Here is a 9,149-nt window from a genome sequence, read left to right on the forward strand (position 1 = left end):
TGCTGACTGTGCTCAAAGAACGATAACCCGTAAATTTGGGAGACTCTTGCAGCTAATTGAAGCTTTTTGTTCTGATGACCTGCGGAGTGCCCTAACTTCTCAATCAAAGTGCACTCAGAGATTTCCGGTAGCTTCTCCGGCACTTAGTGTAAGTTCTGTTTAAGTTATGAGGAGAGGGATAAGTGTAGCGGCCACACTACTATGCTTGCTTCTGAACATATCATTGCACGGTGGGCGAAGCACTGTTTTAAACCATTTCACACCGTAAGGAACAATGCGTGAAGCGCTATAACGGGAGTCATACGAAGTACTCTCTGTGGATTTTGTGTTCAAAGCGTTTGTTTCATTTGCGCACTCGTTCAAATGTTCACACTGCTCAGATAAAATTTATACACTGTAAATCTTACCGTGCTAAGGGTTGAGGTCACGCTGCTTCCTGGTTCAGACTATCAAAATTAAAAGAAAACAAATAATCAAAGTACAAATTTATTCAGTCCTGAGAACATGTAATCGACAGATTATGAATCCACATAACATAGTTATGCTTACTAAAAATTCATGATGTAAACTGAAAATACACATTTTAGGTTGCATATTGACATGAATGCGTGACAAAGCTTTTTTTTTACATTATTAACATGCATTAACATTTAAAAAAAATAGCTACTCATCTGTTTCAAATATCAGCAGTTATGAAGTAGTGTATGCACCCATACACGCATGCATGAGATCTTTTGGTCCAGTTCCTGCCCCACATGTTCGCTTATCTTTTTTTCGTATTTGGTCTGAGAATGGTTCTTCTTGAGAAAACTGACAATGCAAAAACCTACGAATCCAAGAATTACAAAGATGTAGGCCATAAATTCAAGGAAGATCACATGCAAAGATTTTGGGATGATTTATAAGAAAGCTGTATTTCCCATGAGAATGCTTACTTTAAGAAGAAACACATGCAACAGAAAATACTATCATTAATAATAAAGTGAATCAAATAAGCGCTGCAATTCCGCTACGTGTTGGTTCTTTAGTGTTATTTTTGTGCTCAAGGTTGGCATGTTCGATTCATTATTGAACTTATTTAAAGATTAAGGCAGCTTCGCTCTAGGGGTGCCAAGCCTGAAGCTGGTGCGAGGCTCGGCAGCCTTCTGTGTTTCTCTTCGGCTTTTTTCTTTCTTTTCTCCCATCTTTCTTTTTTTCTTTTTTTTTCGTTTTTTCCATCTTTTTTCTCTATTTATTTTTATTTATTCTTTCCTCTCTTTATCTATTTCATTCTCTTTCTTGATCTCTCTATTTTCCTTCCTATTTTCCCCCTTCCTTTCTCTCTTATTGTATTTCTCTCTTGCTCCCTCTGTTTTTCCTATTTTGATAGGTGGTTTTGCCAGGCCCCTAAAGTGCTCCGCACTTATCATCATCAAGGCGCTCGAAGAACAAGAGGAAGAAGACTTCGCCTTGGCGTAAGCACGAGCTCAAATGGCTGCGCCATTCGTGGTTTTGCCTGCGTTGTGCCAAGCTACGACAGCATAATACAGCCCGGCCATCTAAAGTGCTCGGCACTTAAAAATGTATCCACGCTGCATAAACTATCTCCGTATGCTGCATTATAGTTCGTGTAGACAACAATAGGCAGCTTGTGTCGGACATTCTCAAATTGGCTTTCCAGATATGCTACTGACGAAGAACTACCCGGAAGGTTTTCTCGAGTATCGCTAAGTATTTCAAATATACTATGTTACGTTTCGTAATTGTTAAAATTTTGCTGAACGTGATAAATCTAGTACATTCCACATGCTGAGAAAAAGTTTGTCCACGCCCCCGCATGACTCACCGGGCCTGGCGTTGGGCCCTCTGAGGTAGAGATTCCGGGTGTCACAGGCTAACGGAAAAAAAAAATAATGAAACAACATTAGTTCTTCAGACTATTCTTGCTGGTGTAAGTGGCAGCCTAATCTACTGGGGCCGTATTCACAAAGCTTCTATTTTGTACGTGTTTTCTCCGATTGGTCAGCTGGCTTTACTGATGATATGACCCTCATTATGAGTGGCTAAATATTCTCATACGATATGTTTTAGCGTATAGCGTTTTTATGAATACGGGCCCTGATTCTTTCAATTATAATTAGTCAAACGGTGTGCTGTTGTGAAACAATATTTTAAATGCTGTAAAACGATTTCTACCTAGTCATTGGTCGTCTTCCGCCTTCCCTCGTGCCCCGCCTCAACAGCCTGATTTGAGGCGAAGCGATTGCAAATTTAAACAGACTGCATAACATAGTATTTAGTGCAGCTTGTTCAAAATTAGTGTTCAGCATGGGCTGTTCCTACGATTTACCTGACGTACAAATTTTTTCACTGATTATTTCTTTTTTTAATTGAAAATTCAGGTAATCGGCCTAGTACGCGCGCTGAGAGAACAAAATAAATGGAACTTGAAGTGCCGAATTTATAAAGCACATAATGTGCACTGGTTGCGCTTGATACGAAACGCTAAAATAAACAAGCGGTCTGGTAAGTACTTACAGAGTTTGCAAGTGACCATTGTGGACTAGTCTTCTCATCTAGTCTATTGGCTAGATGGCGAGACTAGTCGACAATCTAGTCTGTCGACTAGATGGCAAGAATTTCGCAAGTTCGTGTGCCAAGTTATGTGTCGCTGCGTGCTTATCTCAGAACTAAACTCAGGTTTCGCTATAGAGAGTTTTCCAATTTGTCATAAAAAGAGTGCCCCGAAAATTTGTCCTACACTTACTGCGTACTACATTTCTTCAATACTGCCTTATTTTTTACATCTTTCACAATCACTAGCTACCTCCTCGTTCATAAATAAGTTAATCGCACAAAAACTACATACATATTTTTGAATTGTTGGTGCGCCTGGGTATTTTCAGTAACCTAGATCAAAATATATAACTGCATTATCCACCAAAGGCAGCTTTGTTTTCATTTTTGATGACAATATAAATTAGATAATATGCAAGCATTCGGGCAACATATTCGCCCAATGTAGCTGCACTGCTAGCATTCATTTCAATGTTTCAATTGCCATTGATTTCTTCTGTGTGCCTTAATAACACAATGCTATAACATTTCTGAATATTTCCCATTTTGAAATTTGCACACTTGAAACATTTCCTTAAGGTATTTGGTCGCGCTAATACTTTTCATTTCTGCGAACGTGAAGAATTTTGCCTTATCTATTGCAATAGAACAATAGTACATACTGACACAAGCGACAAAAATTAATAGACTCTTAGGAACATAATTTTTACAAATTGGGGTTCCTGGTAATCTACTTGAGCAGTCGTCGGCACCAGGACCTCGACGTCGATTATATGGGTGCGTTAGCATTACACTCCCGGCACAGGAACAAATCAGTGTTATACATGCGACTTTGCTGCATACATTACATTCCTCGAGCCCGCGGTGGCGTCTCATAGCAACCCCAAACATGCATTTAGGGTCTCCGATGCTCACGTTTGCAGTTAGGTACAGTATAAGTAGTAAACTCTAAAGAAATCGTAAAATGTCCTAGATGGTGAAAAAAATCAAAGGTCGTAGAAGAGGAAAATAGCTTGTACTGGATGTTGTTCTACCCGGGTATCAGGTTATTCGCGCTATTTCTTAGTATGCACTATTATGTCACAGGGTTATTGCAGTCCTCAGTAAATGTCATTGCGTGTACTTCGAAATGGCTGTTTTCTATTTCCAATAACTCCAGAGAACGTGACTTATTGCTGAAAGCTGGCAAAAAAGTGTTACAGAAGAATGGGAAGTGAATTAACAAATACGACCTTAAGAAAGAGCAGGAAGCTCACTCACCGTGCTTTCTGATTCCTCTCCAGGTGTGGTTCTTGTACCCTAAAAATTAGAGTTTATATATGATTTCAGTAGCTACTATGATAAAAAAAAAATTGGCAAAACTACCGAAATATAATGGCAGCGAGCTAAACCGTAAAACGATAATATAAAGTAATTATTGATATAGCAACAAACTGGGATGTTATACGAAGTAAAGCCAGTAGCTCACTCTTTCAGCAAACGGGGCCGCTGCAACGAGCGAAGCTGTGTCCACCGTGCTGTGTATGGCTTCAACACAAACTTTGCGTTCAGAACACAACACGTACAAAGCTATGAGCCATGCGCTGAAACCTTCGAAGATACGGGAGACGATGCGCGCGACCGCGGACGACCATGTCCGGTCGGTCAAAATACGTATTTCTTACTGGACCCGCGCTGCCCCTCCTCTTCCTGCTCCTATATCCCTGTGCCTTTCGCGATACGGAGACGGCAAACTCGGTTCATCTCTGCTTGAGCGGCGTTCGGTGGCAGGGCTCTCGCAATTCAACTCGCGCATAGAATATGCGACGTGCGAGGCAATGTCATCGATTTGTGCTTTATACGGAGCATGACGACGCCGGTGCAGGCAGAAATGTGACTGCAGTGTCCACATAATTGCTATCGCAATAAAAACAAAAGCCCACAAATTGTTGTGCTACTATTGGAACGCTTACATAGGTGCTCTGTTCTTTATTTTGTTTTTGTAGCAAGTTTTTGTAGGTGGTCTTTGTACCAGAGAGTATTGTTTTTGGTGATATCACTTAATCACGACAGACTATGGTATCGTTTTATTCAACACATTTTCCTTACGAAACATGATAGCTACGCAATTCTCACAGTAAAGAACTATCCATGCGCCACTGCAAACACGGGGACCTACAAGGAATAGCCTAATTGTAACATCAGGTAACCGTTCCTCAGTCTACAATATGGCAGTATAACTGGTTAAAAAAAACAACTTTGTAACTCACCCCGCCAGGCGTCGTGCCCGTAGAGCTTTCCACGCTAGGCTGATAAAAGATAAAGCGAACGAAAAGAAGAGGTTTGTGTGTACACCAAAGTATTGAGGTTTCACTGTCAAAAGTACAAATCCCCTAGCGTAAAATGTGAAAAGTTGAATCAGTTACGCAAGGACGATCCACTCTTTTCGTGCTTTTATCCACTGTTTGCAACATGCAGCGTTCGTTCGTTCATTTTGTATAGTACTCGTAAAAACAGCTGTACGCCTTAGTAAAGGAACACTTTTGTTTGTTCGTTCATTTGAATAGTACTCATGAACGCATTTGTGCCTTACTAATGGCACAGTTTTGTAACATAAAAAAAGTAAACAAGACACGAAACACGAAAAAACACTTGTACAGGAATGGGGCAAGAAAGAAAGGAAATTAATGAAGGAGAGAAATCAAGCCACTAGGAAATACAAGTGCTTTCAAAATTGTGAAGGTCATAGCGCAAGATAGTTTTTTACAATGCGTGTAATGATTTTAATGATACAGCGTCATTGGAGAGACTGGAGAGGGGTGCGAAGCAAAAGAGCGAAACACATGCCCTGGTTGAGATAGCCATCTTTCTTTGCCCTTCACGGCCGCTGCCGCTAACGAACGAAGCCGATTGCTATGTGGTAGTGTTGCGAGAAACCCGGTGGCACGCGCGGCCATAGCACAAATGCTCCAGTAAAGTTGGATGAAGCAGTAATGAAAGCTTTGCTTTAATGGGCTCATTTAAAACGACGCAGTGCTTACCGTTACAGATCCTCTCGTCTGCCGGGATCCATGCATGGAAGGCAAAAGTTATGAAAAGAGAAAATAAAGACTACGATATAGAGCTAATTTCAAAAGGCTTCTACGGTGCCATGCACGTGTCAAGGTAGTGAAGTTCAAAGGATGCATAACATGCAGTTCACGCTTATTTCTAGGTTTTATAGTCTCCATTTGGAGACTATAACGTTCTCCATTTGGAGAACCAGGTACTGACGTCACGATCGGATAGACTTGTTTAACTGAGCTCCACTTTGGGATATCAGCCAATGCTTTTGTAGCTGCTGGCGTCTATTGTGGTACCATACAAATAAAGCCGTAACGATATTTTACGGAACTTAATTTCTCACGGAACTTTTGAACATTTCGTTCATTCTTTTTTCGCCCGCCAGTCGTTAGCAGCGCTCACAAAAGATACATTCATTGAGACTTCGGCCGCTGCGCCACTACTTCATTGTTGATGTTCCGTAAGTGTACATATTTTTAGTCCATTTCGTCATTTCGTGTTTACTTGCAAACAGGAATCCCCAGATAGCTGCGGCAAAAGGCCACACGTTACCCTGCTTTTGGTAATAGAGGAACATCGTAAATGGAAGGATGTTCTTTTGCTTGCAAAAGAACGAGATATGCACAGCTAACCCACGCTTCTGTTTGGCATGCATTCGAGCAGAACTAAAGCGCACTTTCGATCACACTTCCCTATCGTATCACTTCATCATCTGACTTGTCATTTATGTATGCATGATAGCGCAGAAAAATTGAGGCGGCTTCGCACTAGTGGCGCCAAGCCTGACGGGACAGCAGAGTGGCGGCTTGGGCTAGTTGGTAGCTCATGACAAATGTTATAGCGCGAACTGAGGACGAGGACAAAAGGTGCACGAAGACGAGCGCTCGTCTTCGTGCACCTTTTGTCCTCGTCCTGAGTTCGCGCTATAACATTTGCCATGGGACAGCAGAGCTGGGCGGCCTTCCTTGTTTCTCTTTCTTCTTGTTTTTCTTTCTTCCCCTATTTCCCTCTCTTTCTCTCTCTTTTCTTTTCTCTTTTTGTCTATCTTTATTTCTATTTCTTCATTTTTCCCTTTCTCTAATTCTTTTTTGTTTCATTCTCTTCCTTCCCTTTCTTTCTCCCTCTCTATATTTTTCGCTTCCTTTTTTCTTTCTACCTCTCTCCCTCTATTTCTTTCTCTCTCTTTGTTTGATTCTATCTCTTCCAGTCTTACGCTCAGTTTTTTTTTCTATCCTTTTTTGTGTCTTTCTTTGTATCTCTTAATCGCTCTATCTATTTATTTCGCTGCCTTTCTATCTGTTTTCTCTTTCTTTCTTTTCTTTATCTCCATTTCTGTTTCTCGCTCTCTCTTTCTCACTTTCTTTCTCTCTTTCTGTGCTCATTCTTTCGACCATCTCAGTTACTACCTCCCACGCCGGACAGATCGGCGCGACAGGAGAGCGCGCATCGGCCAAGTTATTGCGCTGCACGCGCTAGGCGCAGCAGTGTCGTTCATGATAATGATAGTTTTCTTTCGGGCATTCATGGTGCTTTTCCGAGCTTAATCAAACAGATCCGCTGTTAAAATTGGCGTAATTTCAGTTAATGTAACCTATGCTAGGCTTGTCGCACCGGGATAACACGTGCCTATTGTCTGGTGTGAAATTTGGTCCGCTTTTGTCTAGCATGTTTCAAATTATATATCAAGATTTCGACGAAGAGTTGCGTTTGCAGTTCACTTGTGTCACAACAAATACGCGATTACATTTCCATTTGTGTATATATTTCTGCAAATCAAATAACACCTAAATTACCCAGTATCACACTGAAATGGAAGGAGATTGAGCATGCACGTAAAGAGTGATGTCAGAAAATACACACGGTGCTTCCTTGAGTGCTCTGCAGTTATTTTCCACACACAGGCACCTCTATTCTGCGAATGTTTCCTTACCCTTCTTGATGGACGCACCCCTATCCTCGTGGCGGGTCTGGTCTAAAGAAGTTTTTTGATGAGTACTTCAAATTTTAATGTCTGTAGTTGGGTGCATGAGCAGAGTACAGTACTCACGACTGCCGGCGCAAACGGAACATGGACGAGAAAAAGAAACGACAGTGTCGTCGTTTTTTTTTTCTCGTCCATGTTCCTTTTGCGCTGGCAGTCATGAGTATTTGCCAACTCGCCCAACTCGCTACCCTATTACAGTGCCGTAGAATTCATATTCGGGACTCAAGGGCTTGTACTTTATACAGAAATTTTAAACGACAATTGAGCCGTGTAAGTGCAGCTAGAACTTGAATGTTATTGCCGATATGGCCCCAACTGAAAGGGCAGTATGTTTCTCGAGCGCTGATTTTTACTAGTGCTGGACACTGAAGTTGCATTTAGCAAACGAGTTATATTCTTTTCTGAAAGTTTCTCATCTAACTGGGCTACGTAAGTGTTAACACGTTCAGCAACCAAGCTGCGTCCAAAAATAATAAACCATTCTTTTTAACTTCATTCACATAAGTGTCCAGTATAAATGCTCAAGATTGACTGGTACGAACCAAAGCAAAACTACAGTAGCATCGAGAATGACAGCATCTTGTACTTAGATATCGTTATTTCAAGATGTTATGTGCGATGGGAAAACAATGAACCGAGGCACGTGCAATGTGTTCTTAAAGTCATTGTAAAGGCCTCTGTTGGACGTTTCACTGAACTCCATTCTTTACTTAGGAGTATAAAGCTGTCCGTCAGTAGCAATGAATGTCAGACTACAATAAAGCGAAAATATTTACTAGCATCATGTAACCTTACAATTATTATGTATGAATTCATTATCTTATCTAATCATAGGAATTAAATATACAAAAAGTGAACACCAGGCCAATGTGTTCGTAAAAAATGTCCAGTTTCTATGTTTTAGCCGATTGTGCCCGCTTATTTTTATGACTGTGTGGTGGGCTGTGTTAGGATAACTTGTATTTAAAAAAACGAAAAATTGAACTATTGATGAAGCTATTTTTATTTATTTTATAACTGTCAGAATCTCCAGTGAGGCAATCAACCTATCATTAAGGTCCAGCACGTTGACTGATTGTGATTTCTCACTGTCAGATAGAGCGGCCCAGCAATCATCCCACCGCCATTTTGTTGGTAACTTTGCCACTGCGAATAATTATCTCTTTGCCTACAAGTACTGCTCCTTCGGTTCGTCTGTGCAACTTGAATGCTCCAAGAAGAAGGCGTTAAAAGTGAATTCGCACACATACATAATGTAATGACTAGATGATCACTCGTTTTGTCTGTAATTTGTTGCCGTTTTTGTGGCGATTCTTAGCGCCTTTTTAGCAGTGGCAGACATTATGCTTTCTTCGTTTTGTTTCTCTTATCCTTGCTGTCAGTTCCTCATATCTTTACTAACAGGCAGACACCACGGTAAACAGCATATTTACAGTGTGATATCGTAATAATATTGTGCAAAGTTTTAAAAAGGTGTGCTTTTATAGTGAGTGTTAAAAAAAAGTCGTGTGTGGCTTACCCGGCGTCCGCGAGTAGTTGCTGGTCTGCTTTCCTAAAGACGTGGGCG

The 9,149-nt window shown here is 41.0% G+C and overlaps 1 long non-coding RNA gene across 1 annotated transcript; it reads right to left on the reverse strand.

Moving 5' to 3' along the window:
* Positions 1–410: 410 nt before the first annotated feature.
* Positions 411–3,834, reverse strand: LOC119404333 (uncharacterized). Its single transcript, XR_005186239.2, has 3 exons — positions 3,817–3,834; positions 1,826–1,873; positions 411–446 (listed from the first exon to the last, which is right to left on the reverse strand). It is a non-coding gene; the product is annotated as an uncharacterized LOC119404333 (long non-coding RNA).
* Between the last annotated feature and the right edge of the window lie 5,315 nt (positions 3,835–9,149).

The sequence above is a fragment of the Rhipicephalus sanguineus genome, chromosome 9, assembly GCF_013339695.2.
Source record: "Rhipicephalus sanguineus isolate Rsan-2018 chromosome 9, BIME_Rsan_1.4, whole genome shotgun sequence".
Lineage (NCBI taxonomy): Eukaryota > Metazoa > Arthropoda > Arachnida > Ixodida > Ixodidae > Rhipicephalus > Rhipicephalus sanguineus.